Raw genomic sequence first — 16,397 nt, forward strand, 5'->3', positions numbered from 1 at the left:
CCTTCTTACACACACACACACACACACACGAAAAAAAGAAACAATTTCAATACATTTCATATTGCATTGGTATGAAGATAAATATAATCAAGATTGGATTCATTATTGTTATGCTTTTTTTTTTCTGATTTCAAAATAAATTAAAACCAAAGCAGCCCGGCGCAGTGGCTTACACCAGCACTTTGGGAGGCCGAGGTGGGCGGATCACTTGAGGTCAGGAGTTTGAAACCAGCCTGGCCAATATGGTGAAACCCCATCTCTACTAAAAATACAAAAATTAGCCAGGTATGGTGGCGGGCGCCTGTAATCCCAGCTACTCGGGAGGCTGAGGTATAAGAATCACTTGAACCCCGGAGGTGGAGATTGCAGTGAGCTGAGATCGCGCCACTGCACTCCAGCCTGGGTGACAGAGCGAGACTCCATCTCAAAAAAAAAAAAAAAAAAAAAAATCCAAAACCAAAAACAACTAAAGCATTTTTTGTGTGCCTGTGAAAGTCTCCAGGATGAGTCGGCCCTGTCTCAGTCTGGGTCTGTTCGGTGTATCCTCGTGACTCATCCCGGCCCTGCATTGCTGGTTATAATCCTACAGAAACAATGCACATTTCCCCAGTGATTTGTGTCAGGAGGCACACGATAATGACTTGGGCATCATGGTGACCCTGGTTACACGGCGAAGTCGGCGTTCACCAGGTCTCTCCACCATGCAGTTCTCCTTGTCTCCTCTGCATTGGATAAGTATTTTGTGGAGAGATATTGGAGACTATACCAATACTCCAGTTGCCTATTTTTGCCTAATTAACTACTCCCAAATTTAGCAACATTACCAAAACCTTTTTTTTTTTTTTTTTGAGACGGAGTCTCGCTCTGTCACCCAGGCTGGAGTGCAGTGGCTGGATCTCAGCTCACTGCAAGCTCCGCCTCCCAGGTTCACGCCATTCTCCTGCCTCAGCCTCCCGAGTAGCTGGGACTACAGGTGCCTGCCACCACGCCCGGCTAGTTTTTTTGTATATATATATATATATATATATATATTTTTTTTTTTTTTTTTTTTTTTTTTTTGAGACAGAGTCTCACTCTGTCGCCCAGGCTGGAGTGCAGTGGCCGGATCTCGGCTCACTGCAAGCTCCGCCTCCCGGGTTTACGCCATTCTCCTGCCTCAGCCTCCCGAGTAGCTGGGACTACAGGCGCCCGCCACCACGCCCGGCTAGTTTTTTGTATCTTTTAGTAGAGACGGGGTTTCATCGTGTTAGCCAGGATGGTCTCGATCTCCTGACCTCGTGATCCGCCTGTCTCGGCCTCCCAAAGTGCTGGGATTACAGGCTTGAGTCACCGCGCCCGGCCGTTTTTCTGTATTTTTTAGTAGAGACGGGGTTTCACCGTGTTAGCCAGGATGGTCTCGATCTCCTGACCTCGTGATCCACCCGTCTCGGCCTCCCAAAGTGCTGGGATTACAGGCTTGAGCCACCGCGCCTGGCCCCAAAACCATTTTATTGTGCCTGTGAGCTCTGTGGGCTAGGACTTCAGGCAAGACACAGCAGGTCCAGCTTCTCTCTGCTCCATGATGCCTGGCCCTCCACTGAAGTGACTTCAACTGCCAGAAGTGGCTCCCATGGCTGGTGGATGGGGCGTCCATTTCCCTGATGGCTCCTGGGTTGGGTGGCGGAAGGAAAGGTTCAGCAGGGATTATTTGCTGGAGCCACCATCATGTGGCCTCTCCTTGTGACTTGGGATATGCGCAGCATGGTGGCACAGCTCTGAGAGGGAACCTGTCAAGAGAGAAGAGCTCCAAGAGACAAAGGCCAAAGCTGCAAAGTCTTCTGACCTGGCCTTGGAAGTCACACAGTATCATTTTCGCCATGTTGTATTGGTTATGGCCAAGTCCCTGCCGTCTGCTCAGATTCAAGGAGGGAAACCAGACTCTCCTCCTGATGGGAGCTTGGCAGGAGACCTGTGTGTGGGAGGAGATTTTTTTTTTTTTTTTTTTTTAGATGGAGTCTCGCTCTGTTGCCAGGCTGGAATGCAGTGGCGCGATCTCAGCTCACCACAACCTCCGACTCCCTGGTTCAAGCAATTCTCCTGCCTCAGCCTCCCAAGTAGCTGGGATTACAGGCAGGCGCCACTACGACCAGCTGATTTTTGTATTTTTAGTAGAGATGGGGTTTCACCATGTTGGCCAGGATGGTCTCGATCTCCTGACCTTGTGATCAACCTACCTCGGCCTCCCAAAGTGCTGGGATTACAGGCGTGAGCCACTGTGTGTGGCCAGGAGATTTTTTTTTCCTTTTTTTTTTTTTTTTTGAGACAGAGTCTCGCACTTGTCACCCAGGCTGGAATGCAGTGGCTCGATCTTGGCGCACTGCAACCTCTGCGTCCTGGGTTCAAGTGATTCTCCTGCCTCAGCCTCCCAAGTAGCTGAGATTATAGGCGCCCACCACCACACCCAGCTAATTTTTGTGTTTTTAATAGAGACGGGATTTTACCATGTTGGCCAGGCTGGTCTTGAACTTCTAACCCCAAGTGATTCGCCCACCTTGGCCTCCCAAAGTGCTGAGATTATAGGCGTGAGCCACTGCGCCCAGCCGTATTTTGCAATATTCTGTACCTCATCCACTCTGTACCCACCAGCCTGAGCCTCCCTAGGTCTGTAATCCTCCTGCTTGAATCAGCCTATCAGAATGATACTTACCAAGTGGTGGTTTATCTATTTACATCACCCCTCTCCATTCATGGATTGGCACTGTCCTGTAAGGAAAAGCCTTCCCTTAGCTTCAATCAGCACCGACTCATGGACGCCTATATTATGCAGTAGTTTGTAGTCTCTCTCTCTCTCTCTCTTTTGTGTTTTGAGACAGAGTCTTGCTCTACTGCAACCTCTATCTCCTAGGCTCAGGTGATTTTCGTGCCTCAGTCTCCTGAGTAACTGGGACTACAAGCACATGCCACCACACCTAATTAAAAAAATATATATTTCTTGTAGAGACAGGATCTCCCTATGTTACCCAGGCTGGTCTTGAACTGCTGGCCCAAACGATCCTCCTGTCTTGGCCTCCCAGAGTCCTGGGAGCACAGGTGTGAGCCACTGCACCTGGCCATCTGGTCATTTTTATTTGGATGCTCCAATTGTCCTAGACTTGGCCAATGAGAGCCCCTTCAGGCTGGCTCCCATATCTTTATATACTCATGTGTGAAGAGTCCACACTGACATCTCCAATGCCTCAGGGCTCTTTTCAGCCTTCCCTCTTTCCATATTAGTAATTCTCATCTCCAGCAGTGAGAAACCTGGCTCCCATTATCCTCAATATATTTGCTTGATTTTTTATCCACACCAGCTGCCTCCTCAGCTTCCAGCCACGTTGCCATCTCCAAGGAAAGGGATGGGGGAGGAAGAGAGGAGACAAATGTGGAGGAAGAGGGTTTTTTTTTTGTTTTTTTGTTTTTTTGAGACAGTGTCTCCCTCTCTCACCCAGCCTAAAGTGCAGTGGCGTGATCTCGGCTCACTGCAACCTCCACCTCCTGGGTTCAAGCAATCTCCCTGCCTCAACCTCCCTAGTAGCTGGGACTACAGGTGGCCACCACCATGCTGGGCTAATTTTTGCATTTTTTAGTAGAGACAGGGTTTTGCCATGTTGGCCAGGCTGGTCTTCAGCTCCTGACCTTAGGTGATCCGCCCTCCTCGGCCTTCCAAAGTGCTGGGATTACAGGTTTGAGGGACCACGCCAGGCGAGGAGTGTCTTAAATACTTAGCAACCCAGCCCTCCACTCTGTCCCCATCTATTCTGCCCTGCCTGCTGCTCACCTGGCCTGTCTGTGGCAAGTAGCCCTCAGCCTCTTCCTCAGCTCACTGTCTCCATCTGGTTTCCGAAAAGGTTTCTTTTCTTTCTACTTTACGATTTTTTTTAAGTACAAAAACATTTCATGCTCATTTTTACAAATTCAGTAATGCAAGGCACATAAAGCACAGCATGAACGTCCTCAGCCACCCTTTCCATGCCACCTCCAAGAGCCAGCCAGAGTTCTTCCCTGTGCGCCCAAGAATGCCCCCATTGCTTGTGCCTAGGATTTGGAGGCTGCACTGAGCTATGAGTGGGTCACTGCACTCAAGCCTGGGAGACAGAGAGAGATCTTGTCTTTAAAAAAAAAAGCACAAATATCACTTTATTTATTTATTTATTTATTTATTTATTTATTTATTTATTTATTTTGAGACAGGGCCTCGATCTGTCGCCCAGGCTGAAATGCAGTGGTACGATTTTGGCTCACTGCAACCTCCACCTCCCAAGTTCAAGTATTTCTCCCACCTCAGCCTCCCCAGCGGCTAAGACTGGGTAGCATACGCCACCACGCCCAGCTAATTTTTGTATTTTTTGGTAGAGACGAGGTTTCACCATGTTGGCCAGGCTGGTCTCAAACTCCTAACCTCAGGTGATCCACCTGCGATTACATAATCACCTGGGATTACATAATCACCACCTGGGATTATAGGCATGAGCCTCCACAGCCGGCCCTCAAATACATGTTTTTTGTTTTGTTTTGAGTCACGGTCTCGTAATCACAGTCTACTGCAGCCTCAGCCTCCTCGGCTCAAGTGATCCTCCTGCCTTGGCCTCCCAAAGTGCTGAGATTATAGGCGATGAGCCACCACACCTGGCCTTATCCATGTGATTTTCAAGGGACATTGTCCAGGAGGCAGCTGGAGATGTGGTCCTCACCCACCAAAGGTCACTGGGGCTGGCAACCCCTGGCTCTTGCTTTACGAGGGTCACTCAGCAGCACAGTTGAAGTATGAAGTATCTCAGCAATGCCTATGTTAGGGCATTGGTGAGTTAGGGAGAAGGGGAAGGAACATGGCAATTTCTAATCATTTGTCATGTTCGTGTCCCTGAGCTTATCACACACAGGTCTCAGATGCTCAACCCTGAAATACAATGTCCTGTAAATTGTATCTTAGTTAAAAAAAAAAAAAAAAAGAAAGAAAGAAAAGAAAAACAGTGGGGAAAAATATGTGGACCATCTCAGCCAGAGCTCTAGCTTGATGGGATTTACCTTTTCTTCCTGTGACCCTTCTACCTGGCAGCTCTGTGGCCCATTGGTAGGGAGTTGCTGGGGGTCACCCTGCCTTGTTGACAAAGAAAAGACCTGGGGCTCAGAGAGGTGTGACCCTCAAGGTTGGGCCTGTGCAATGCACCTGAGAACTTCAGAGGTTGAGTGTGAGGACTAAACTCTGATTTTTTTTATCTTGCCCAATCTCCTATCTAAGGGGTCTGGGGAGTCAAGCCCTACAAACCACAAATTCTCATCAGAGGGGTTTTATTTAACCCTGTGTATCATGACTTATTTCCAGCCTGACTCTGGCATAGGATTATGAGACAAGGAAGCAAATAAAAATATTTTACCCCAAAACATGTATCTTTGCCATATTTTGAAATGACCCTGCAAAGCTGTTCTTTGAGGTAGAAAATTTGCATCTGTAAAGAATCTTGGTCCGGCGTGGTGGCTTACACCTGTAATCCCAGCACTTTGCGAAGCCAAGGCAAGTGGATCACCTGAGGTCGGGAGTTCCAGACCTGCCTGACCAATGTGGTAAAACCCCATCTCTACTAAAAATACAAAAATTAGCCAGGCATCATGGCACATGCCTATAATCCCAGCTACTCAGGAGGCTGAGGCAGAAGAATCACTTGAACCCAGGAGGTGGAAGTTGCAGTGAGCTGAGATCACACCACATCACTCCAGCCTAGGCAACAAGAGCAAAATTCCGTCTCCAAAAAAAAAAAAGATCTCTATTAATATACCTAGATCTTTTTATTCCAGAACCTCCCAATCCTAAAGAGATTAACTAAGGAGGCCGGGCGCGGTGGCTCAAGCCTGTAATCCCAGCACTTTGGGAGGCCGAGACGGGCGGATCACGAGGTCAGGAGATCAAGACCATCCTGGCTGACACGGTGAAACCCCGTCTCTACTAAAAAATACAAAAAACTAGCCGGGCGAGGTGGTGGGCGCCTGTAGTCCCAGCTACTTGGGAGGCTGAGGCAGGAGAATGGCGTGAACCCGGGAGGCAGAGCTTGCAGTGAGCTGAGATCCGGCCACTGCACTCCAGCCTGGGCGGCAGAGCGAGACTCCGTCTCAAAAAAAAAAAAAAAAAAAAAAAAGAGATTAACTAAGAACTAAGATCTGAGGCCAGGCCTGGTGGCTCACACCTGTAATCCTAGCACTTTGGGAGGCTGAGGCACGCGGATCACCTGAGGTCAGGAGTTCGAGATCAGCCTGGCCAACATGGTGAAACCCCGTCTCTATTTAAAATACAAAAAAATTAGCCAGGCATGGTGGTATGCACCTGTAATCCCAGATACTCGGGAGGCTGAGGCAGGAGAATCGCTTGAACTGGAGAGGCAGAGGTTGCAGTGAGCTGAGATTGTGCCATTGCACTCCAGCCCGGGGGAAAAGAGCAAGACTTCGTCTCAAAAAAAAAAAAAAAAAAAAGAGAGAGAGAGATTAAGATCTGAATAGGAAACATTTGTCATCTATTGTCTCTAAGGGCAGCCACTATAAGACTTCAAAAGAACTTTGGTCTCCACAATCTTTATCTTAACCTGAACATTCCCTTTTTTTTTTTTTTCTTTTGAGACGGAGTCTCGCTCTGTCACCCAGGCTGGAGTGCAGTGACGCAATCTCAGCTCACTGCAAGCTCCACCTCCCAGGTTCACGCCATTCTCCTGCCTCAGCCTCCTGAGTAGCTGGGACTACAGGTGCCCGCCACCACGCCTGGCTAATTTTTTTATTTTTAGTAGAGACAGAGTTTCACCGTGTTAGCCAGGATGGTCTCGATCTCCTGACTTCGTGATCTGTCCGCCTTGGCCTGCCAAAGTGCTGGGATTTCAGGCGTGAACCACCACGCTCGGCCTCAACATTCCCTTTCTATGAATCCCAGGTTTTTAGACAAACTCAACCAATTATCAATCAGAAATTTTTTTAATTCACCTATTGCTCGGAAGAGCCCCCCCCCCCCCGCATCTTTGAGTTGTCCCACCTTTCTGGACCAAACCAATGTATTTCTTAAATGTATTTGATTGATGCCTCATGCCTCTCTAAAATGTATAAAACCAAGCTGCGCTCCAACCACCTTGGGCACATGTTCTCAAAACCTCCTGAGGGCTGTGTCGTGGGCCAAGGTCACTCATATTTGGCTCAGAATAAATCTTTTCAAATATTTTGCAGAGTTCAACTCTTTTCATTGACAAGTGGAAAGAACAGCCACCATGTCTGCATCTATTCGATGTCAGCATCCCCACCTGCAGATGAGGGGAAGGTCCCTTGCCCAAGGTTGCCGAAGTTGGCAGAGCCGAGCCTTGAGCCAGGTTTTTCCCTTCTGCCCCTCTGCCTGCCCTGCCTTGCACATGGGAGCTTCCTCCCCATCCTGCTTTTGTTGATGCTGACAGATCAACTTAGTGAATTACATCCTTCATTCAATAGACACAACAGAGTCATGTGGACATCTACTCTGGGACCCGGCCCTGTGCTAAGGATACCGAAGATGATGAAAACATGGGCCCTGACCTGAAGGGATTATAATCCAATGGTAGACAGGTACATAAAGAAATAAAAAAACAAGGCCAAGGCAGGAGGATCGCCTTGGGTTACCGTCCAAGGGGTTAACCTTGCCCACTGCCTAGACAGAGCCGACTCATCAAGACAGGGGAATTGCAATAGAGAAAGGGTAATTCATGCAGGGCTGGCTGTGCGGGAGACCAGAGTTTTATTATAACTCAAATCAGTCTCCCTAAGCATTCCAGGAGCGGAGTTTTTAAGGATAACTTGGTGGGTGGGGGGAAGCCAGTGAGCCCGGACTGCTGACTGGTCAGAGATGAAATCATAGGGACTGAAGCTGTCTTCTTGCGCTGAGTCAGTTCCTGGGTAGGGGCCACAAGATCAGATGAGCCAGTTTATTGATCTGGGTGGTACTAGCTGATTCATCAAGTACACGGTCTGCAAAATATCTCAAGCACTGATTTTAGGAGCAGTTTAGGGAGGGGTTAGAATCTTGTAACCTCCAGCTGCATGACTCCTAAACCATAATTTCTAATCTGTGGCTAATGTGAGTCCTACAAAGGTAATCTAGTCACCAGGCAAGAAGGAGGTCTGCTTTGGGAAAGGGCTGTTACTGCCTTTACCATCTTTGTTTAAATTATAAACTATAAACTAAGTTTCTCCCAAAGTTAGTTCAGCCGGAATGATCAAGGACAGCTTGGAGGTTAGAAGCAAGATGGAGTCGGTTAAGTTAGATCTATCTCACTATCTCAGTCATAAATTTGTAAAGCGATTTCACCAGGAATTCGAGACCAGCCTGGGCAACATGGCAAAACCCCGTCTCAATTTAAAAAAAAAAAAAAAATTAGCTGGGTATGATGGTGTGTGCCTGTAGTCTCACCTACCTGGGAGGTTGAGGTGGGAGGATCACCTAAGCCCAGGTTCACGAGGCCACAGTAAACCATGGTCGAGCCACCGCACTCCAGCCTGGGTGACAGACAAATTTAAGATTACGTTTGAGACTCTCTCAAAAAAAGATGAAGAAAGAGGGAAAATGAGAGAGAGAGAGAGACAGAGAGAAAGAAAGAAAACGGCGTATCTCTATTGTTCAGATGAGAAAAATGAGGCCCCAGGAGGAGGGTGACCCACCCATACCCACGTGGTTTTTTAGGGGCAGGAACAGACCTAGAGACAACTCTGTCCTCTGATCTTAAAAAATAAAAGTCGGCCGGGCGCGGTGGCTCACGCCTGTAATCCCAGCACTTTGGGAGGCCAAGACAGGAAGGTCACTTAAGATCAGGAGTTCAAGACCAGCCTACATGGTGAAAACCCATCTCTATTAAAAATACAAAAACTAGCCAGGCGAGGTGGTGGGCACCTATAGTCCCAGCTACTTGGGAGGCCAAGGCAGGAGAATCACTTGAACTCAGGAGGCGGAGGTTGCAGTGAGCCAAGATCTCGCCACTGCACTCCAGCCTGGGCGACAGAGCAAGACTCTGTCTCAAGAAAAAAAAAAAAAAAAAAAAAAGTCAGCTGGGTATGGTGGCTCACGCCTGTAATTCCAGCACTTTGGAGTCCAAGGTGAGAGGACTGCTTGAGCTCAGGAGTTTGAGGCCAGCCTGAGTAACAAATAAGAACTCATCATTACTTAAAAAGAAAAAGAAGCCACCCACAGCCAACACACTCACCAACTGCTCACCCTCTTGGGTAACCAAGGAAGTACCTATTGAAACCACAACACGATGCTATTTTACATTCATTACATTGACAAAAATTTAAAAGTTGGATGGTCCCAAGTGGTGGTGAGGATGAGAAACAACAGAAATGCTGTGAGCACTGACATTGGGTACAAGCCGACACACGACCTAGACAAGTGGGAAAGAAGACTCAGGACTCAGTGCAGACTGGCCTTGTGGCTGCACACCTGTGTGGTCCTATGGGGCCTGCACCTGGTTTAATGCAATGCTGCTGTTGCTGTCCAGAAATCCCTGATATTTTATCAGGGAGTTTTTTGTTTTTGTTTTTTTTTTTTTTTTTTTGGAGACAGACTTGCTCTGTCGCCCAGGCTGGAGTGCAGTGGTGCCATCTCAGCTCACTGCAACCTCTGCCTCCTGGGTTCAAGCAACTCTTCTGCCTCAGCCTCCTGTGTAGCTGGGACTACAGGTGCACATCACCACACCTGGCTAATTTTTTGTATTTTAGTAGAGATGGGGTTTCACCGTGTTGCCCAGGCTGGTTTCGAACTCCTGAGCTCAGGCAATCTGCCTTCCTTGGCCTCCCAAAGTGCTAGGATTACAGATGTGAGCCACCGCACCCAGTGAGCTTAAATATATATATAAGCCACCACGCCCAGACCTAAACATTTAAATTTAAAATTGTTAAAATTGGCCCGGTGGCCAGTCGTGGTGGCTCATGCCTGTAATCCCAGCACTCTGGGAGGCCAAGGCGGGCAAATCACGAGGTCAGGAGTTCAAGACCAGCCTGACCAACATAGTGAAACCCTGTCTCCACTAAAAATACAAAAAATTACTGAGGCGTGGTGGCGGGCGCCTTGTCATCCCAGCTACTCAGGAGGCTGAGGCAGGAGAATTGCTTGAACCTGGGAGGTGGAGGTTGCAGTGAGCTGAGATCGTGCCACTGCACTCCAGCCTAGGTGACAGAATAAGACTTTGTCTCAAAAAAAATAAACAAATTAAACAAAAATGTTTAGGCCAGGTGCAGTGGTTCTCATGCCTGTAATCCCAACACTTTGGGAGGCTGAGGCAGGTGGATCACTTGAGGCCAGGAGTTCAAGACTAGCCTGGGCAACACAGTGAAACCTCATCTCGACAAAAAAGTAAAAAAAATTAGCTATGCATAGCGGTATGCACCTGTAGTCCCAGTTACTTGGGCAGCTTAGGTGGGAGGATAGATTGAACCTAGGAGATCGAGGCTCCACTGAGCCAATTGGACTCCAACCTGGGCAAGAGAGTGAGATCCCGCTTGTAAAACAAACAAAGAAACAAACAAACAAAAGACCAGGTGCAGTGGCTCATGCCTATAATCCCAGCACTTTGGGAGGCTGAGGAAGATGGATCAGTTGAGGTCAGGAGTTTGAGACCAGTCTGGGCCGGGCGCGGTGGCTCAAGCCTGTAATCCCAGCACTTTGGGAGGCCGAGGCGGGCGGATCACGAGGTCAGGAGATCGAGACCATCCTGGCTAACACGGTGAAACCCTATCTCTACTAAAAAAAAATACAAAAAACTAGCCGGGCGAGGTGGCAGGCGCCTGTAGTCCCAGCTACTCAGGGGACTGAGGCAGGAGAATGGCGTAAACCCGGGAGGCGGAGCTTGCAGTGAGCTGAGATCTGGCCACTGCGCTCCAGCCTGGGCAATAGAGTGAGACTCCGTCTCAAAAAAAAAAAAAAAAAAGAGACCAGTCTGGCCAACATGGTAAAATGCCATCTCTACTAAAAACACAAAAATTAGTGGGGCATGGTGGCAGGCTCCTGTAATCCCAGCTACTTGGGAGGCTGAGGCAAGAGAGTCTCTTGAATCCAGGAGGCAGAGGTTTCAGTGAACTGAGAACATGCCATCGCACTTCAGCCTGGGAGACAGAGTGAGACTCCATCTTGAAAAAACAAACAAACAAACAAACAACAAAAAAAGGAAAAATTAGAATAAAAATGTAAAATTTAATTAATTTAATTTTAATGCGATTAATTTAATTTTAATTTATAAATCGTATAGCCTACTTTGCCTAGCATTTTCACTTTTTGGTGTATACCCTAGAGAAACTCCTGTGCATGGAAACCAGGAGACCTGACAAGAATGTTTATGGCAGCTCTGTTTCTGCAAAGAGCCAGAAACCCACACAGCATGGATGAATTCAAGAAACATATGCTAAGTGACACAAACATGAAGTATAAGAAAGCAGATAGTAAAATGTCGTTTTCAGAAAGTTAAAAGACAAGCAAAACTACAGAGCAGTGTGTAGGGGTATACACACAGTGGTAAATCTATGAGGATGATTCTAACAGTTAGGACACTGGTTAGAGAGCGAGTGGTGGGGGCAGCCGAGGGCGAAGTCTAAAAGGATCTTATTATGGTCAAAGTTGTATTCATGTCGGCTGGTGGGTCTGTTTCACTGTTAGGCTTTGGAGCTGATCTGTAACATCAGTTCTCAAGGTGTTGATGTCAAAGACTTCGTGTTTTAAAAATGGAAGAAAGCCAGGCGTGGTGGCTCACACCTGTAATCCCAGCACTTTGGGAGGCCACGGTGGGCAGATTGCCTGAGCTCAGGAGTTTGAGACCAGCTTAAGCAACATGGTGAAAACCCGTCTCTACTAAAGTACAAAATATTAGCCAGGCATGGTGGTCCACACCTGTAGTCCCAGCTACTCCGGAGGCTGAGGCGAGAGAATCGCTTGAACCTGGGAGGCAGAGGTTGCAATGAGCTGAGACCGCACCACTGCATTCCAGCCTGGGTGATAGAGCGAGACTCTGTCTCAATTAAAAAAAAAAAAAAAAAAAAAAAAGGAAGAAGATTTTTGTCTTTCGTTTACTGAAATAAAACAGCACCTGATGAACTGTTCATACAGGATTGTCAGGGCTGGATATCTGTGTCCTTATAGTCACATATGGTATAAGAAACTTTCACTATTTTCTTCTAAATGTCTGCCTACAAACTTTCCTTAGTGTGAAAATCTTTCACTTACTGAAAGAAAACAGACCATGACAAGCTGTTTGGAAAAGTCTGCTGCATTGTCGGGATCAGGCATTGAGATAGCAGGTGAGGGCTCCGCGGCCTGCCTGTGTCACCGCTGGTCAGCCCGAAGCCCTGTGGAGCAGGGCAATGTTTCCTGGTGGGGGCCAAACCCTCCTGGACATGATGTCAACAGAGGAGAATTATTGTCCAGGGAGGATGCTAAATGCACCAAATTCTAGCCTGTTTTTGTCAATAAAATATGTACATGTGGCTGGGCGCAGTGGCTGATGCCTGTAATCTCAGCACTTTGGGAGGCCGAGGCAGGTGGCTCACAAGGTCAGGAGCTCAAGACCAGCCTGGCCAACATGATGAAACCCCGTCTCTGCTAAAAATACAAAAATTAGCTGGGTGTGGTGGGCGCCTGTAATCCCAGCTACTCGGGAGGCTGAGGCAGGAGAACTGCTTGAACCCAGGAGGCAGATGTTGCAGTGAGCCAAGATCGTGCCACTGCACTCCAGCCTAGGTGACAGAGCAAGACTCAGTCTCAAAAAACAAAACAACAACAACAAAAAAGTACATGTAGTTCTGACTCCAAAATGTATAGCTCTTACACTTAGTGCTTTTTCATCTTCAGTAACTAGTAACTTCTCTGTGTTATTCCTGGACAAAAAAGGTGCCTTTTATTGCAAGAGGTTTTATTTTTTCACTGCATTTTTTTTTTTCTTTTGAGACGGAGTCTTGCTTTGTCCCCCAGGCTGGAGTGCAATGGCACAATCTCAGCTCACTGAGATCTCAGCCTCCTCCTCCTGGGTTCAAGCTATTCTCATGCCTCAGCCTCCTGAGTAGCTGGGACTACAGGCACCCACCACCATGCCTGGTTAATTTTTGTATTTTTAGTAGAGACAGGTTTCAGCATGTTGGCCAGGCTGGTCTTGAACTCCTGACCTCAAATGATCTGCCTACCTCAGCCTTCCAAAGTGCTGGGATTACAGGTGTAAGTCATCGTGCCTGGCCTTAAACTGCATTTTAAAACATCTCGGCCGGGCGCGGTGGCTCAAGCCTGTAATCCCAGCACTTTGGGAGGCCGAGGCGGGCGGATCACAAGGTCAGGAGATCGAGACCATCCTGGCTAACACGGCGAAACCCCGTCTCTACTAAAAACACAAAAAATTAGCCGGGCGAGGTGGCGGCGCCTGTGGTCCCAGCTACTCGGGAGGCTGAGGCAGGAGAATGGCGTGAACCCGGGAGGCGGAGCTTGCAGTGAGCCGAGATCTGGCCACTGCACTCCAGCCTGGGCGACAGAGCGAGACTCCGTCTCAAAAAAAAAAATAAAAATAAAAATAAAAAATAAAATAAAATAAAATAAAACATCTCAATTATTCTGTTCCATGCTTGAAACTAAATCTTGTTTTTCTTTTTCTGTTTTCCAAGTTTTGTCATGTTGTTACTTTTATAATTTAAGAAATACAGAATACATTTTAATCACTCTTTATATCCTTTAAAGTTTCTATATCCATTTAACATTTTACCTGGAAATACGCATGTAATGGTAATTGTTTAGATAATAGTTTGAAGGAATGCCACATTGTGCTGGAGTGCATGTGGCTTTCATAAAAGTGAGTGTGGACAGAGGCCATCCAAAAGCTGACAATGGATGGGTACAGTGGCTCACGCCCATAATTCCAGCACTGTGGGATGCTGAGGTGGGAGGATCTCTTGAGGTCAGGAATTCGAGACCAGTCTGGCCAACATGGTGAAACCCCATCTCTACTAAAAATACAAAAATTAGCTGGGCATGGTGGCATGTGCCTATAATCCCAGCTACTCTGGTGGCTGAGGCAGAAGAATCGCTTGAACCCGGGAGGCAGAGGTTGCAGTGAACCGAGATGGCACTACTGCACTCCAGCCTGGGCTACAGAGTGAGACTCTGTTTCAAATCATCATCATAATAAAAAAGAACCTGACTAGGCCAGTCTGGGCAACATAGCAAGACCTCATCTCTGAAGAAAAAAGAGAAGGAAAAACTTAGCTGGGCGTGGTGGTGCACACCTATTGTCCCAGCTGTTTGGGAGGCTGAGGTGGGAGGATCACCTGAGCCCAGGACGTTGAAGGTACAGGGAGCCGTGTGCACACCGCTTGCATTCCAGCCTGGTGACAGAGACCCTATCTCTTAAAAAAAAATAAAAAAATCTGAGTAGAAGTGAGCTGGCATTCCTTTGGTAGATAAGGTCTGGGAAGAGGGAGGAAGTGGATCCCAGAGGCGGGCCTTTTGAGCCTCCTGGGGCTGGGCAGTGTCTGAGGAAGAGGTCCCCTGACTATGGCCAGAGTGACTGCCTAGGACAGTGGTCCAAGGAGAGGCCTACCTGTGATGGGGCTCTGGTGCCACCATGGCCCCCTGCGCTGCTCCTGGAGCGAACACACCTGGCCAGGACCCTCTATGGGGGTAGGACAAATCCTCAGGACTGGCTCTTAAGGGCTTGTGCCCACTGCTTGGCTGTGGGAGGTCCAGATGTCCAGAACGCCGAAGTCCAAGTCCCAGGAAGCAGATTCAAGACAGTTTTGCGTATGGAGCACACCAGCTGAGGTCCTGTCCTCAACTGGTTCAGAGCCTGGCTCCACCCAAGACCAGCCAGGTGAGAACAGGAAGGATCTGCAGGACCAGAAGGCAGCTGGGATCCTGGGACCTTCTGAGGGAACTCTGGGGCAGGCCGGGCATCAGCCCTCCCAGCCAGGATTCTTGCCTGTTTCCCCGGCTCAGCCTCACATCACCTCTTGCCCGGGAGACCTTGGTTTTGGGCTCCCTTCCACCAGCTGAAGCCCCCACTTGGTGGGTTTGAGGCCCAGTCCCAACGTCCCGGCTCCCCACCCCTTCCCCCAGGCAGACTCCATGGCCTTAGCTATCTGTGCTGGACTTAGCTCCAGGTTTTTCCCCCTCCTGACTGAGGGGCTGGCTCACACCCCTTTCACCTCCAGCCCCACCCCCACCTGCCACACTGTGGCCTGCTCCCATGGGTGAAGGGTGAACCCCCTGTAGGTGCCAGGCAGCTCCAGCCCCTCTGCCTGCCTGTGCACCCTCCGTCCCTTGGGCCTCCCTCACCTCCACCCAGCGGTCCTGAGAGAGGGTGCTCTCCGGGATCCAAGCTCTGTGAAAGTGAGGGGCAGAGGGAGAGCACCCAGCCACCATCTGGCTGTGAAGACGAGTTTCAGACACATAAGCCGGTTCACTAGGGAACAGTCAAGACAGGAGGTATTTAGGAAGGAGATCCTGCTGGGAGTTTCAGAGGAACAGGGGTGGGGAGAGGAGGACATGGATGATTGAATAGGTGCGGTGGGGGGCCCAGGGCCTGGTCCCAGCTCTTGCATCTGGGGCTAGTTCCCCTGCTTCCCGAAGGATGCCCTCTCTGTGACACAATGGACACATAAAGCTTTCTTTTGGCCGGGCGTGGTGGCTCACGCCTATAATCCCAGCACTTTGGGAGGCTGAGGCAGGTGGATCACAAGGTCAAGAAATCAAGACCATCCTGGCCAACATGGTGAAACCCCATCTCTACACAAAAATTAGCTGGGCGTGGTGGTACAAACCCGTAGTCCCAGCTACTCGGGAGGCTGAAGCAGGGAAATTGCTTGAACCTGGGAGGCGGAGGTTGTAATGAGCCAAGATCGCGCCACTGCACTCCAGGCTGGCAACAGAGCGAGACTCCTCTCAAAAAAAAAAAAAAAAAAAAAAAGCTGCCTTTCTGGCGCTGGTCCTGGAGAGTTGGAGGCTGCAGCCCTGGACAGAAGGCACTGTGGGGTGCAGGGGGAGGGGACTGAGAGCTCTCCCAGGTGGCTTGGGAAGGACTAGGGGAAAATGCACAGACAAGGCTACAGACAGGAGAGAGGAGGCCTGCAGGCAAAGCAGGAGTGGGGAAGGCACTGGGTTCAGACAGCTCTGGGCCAGCTGCTCCCACGCGCCCACAAGCACGAGGGCCTCCCTCCACATTTTAGGGAGAAGTTCAGGGCAGCACTTTGGGCTGTGGCTGGGCAGTGTCTGTGGGGAGGCATTTTTGATGTTTTCTGTGTGCCCTTGAAGCCTGAGCTCAGCCAGGAGCACAAGGGCGAGTCTCCCGGCCCCTGCTGCCTTGCTTTCTCTTGATTGAGAAAGGAACCAAAGATCAAAAGGCAGTGAAGAACTGGGGACTCTGAGA

General features: G+C 49.0%; 1 long non-coding RNA gene across 4 annotated transcripts; it reads right to left on the reverse strand.

Annotated features, from left to right (window-relative positions):
* Positions 1-1,114: 1,114 nt before the first annotated feature.
* LOC105480655 (uncharacterized) lies at positions 1,115-15,924 on the reverse strand. Of its 4 annotated transcripts, XR_011613903.1 has the most exons (6): positions 15,793-15,924; positions 15,308-15,434; positions 14,574-14,860; positions 8,430-8,511; positions 6,335-6,457; positions 1,117-2,742 (listed from the first exon to the last, which is right to left on the reverse strand). It is a non-coding gene; the product is annotated as an uncharacterized lncRNA (long non-coding RNA). The 4 variants fall into 4 exon arrangements; XR_011613901.1 differs by lacking the exon at positions 15,793-15,924 and having other exon boundaries at positions 1,116-2,742; positions 15,308-15,786; XR_011613904.1 differs by lacking the exons at positions 8,430-8,511; positions 15,793-15,924 and having other exon boundaries at positions 1,115-2,742; positions 15,308-15,786.
* Positions 15,925-16,397: the final 473 nt, after the last annotated feature.

Source organism: Macaca nemestrina, chromosome 15 (assembly GCF_043159975.1).
Source record: "Macaca nemestrina isolate mMacNem1 chromosome 15, mMacNem.hap1, whole genome shotgun sequence".
NCBI lineage: Eukaryota > Metazoa > Chordata > Mammalia > Primates > Cercopithecidae > Macaca > Macaca nemestrina.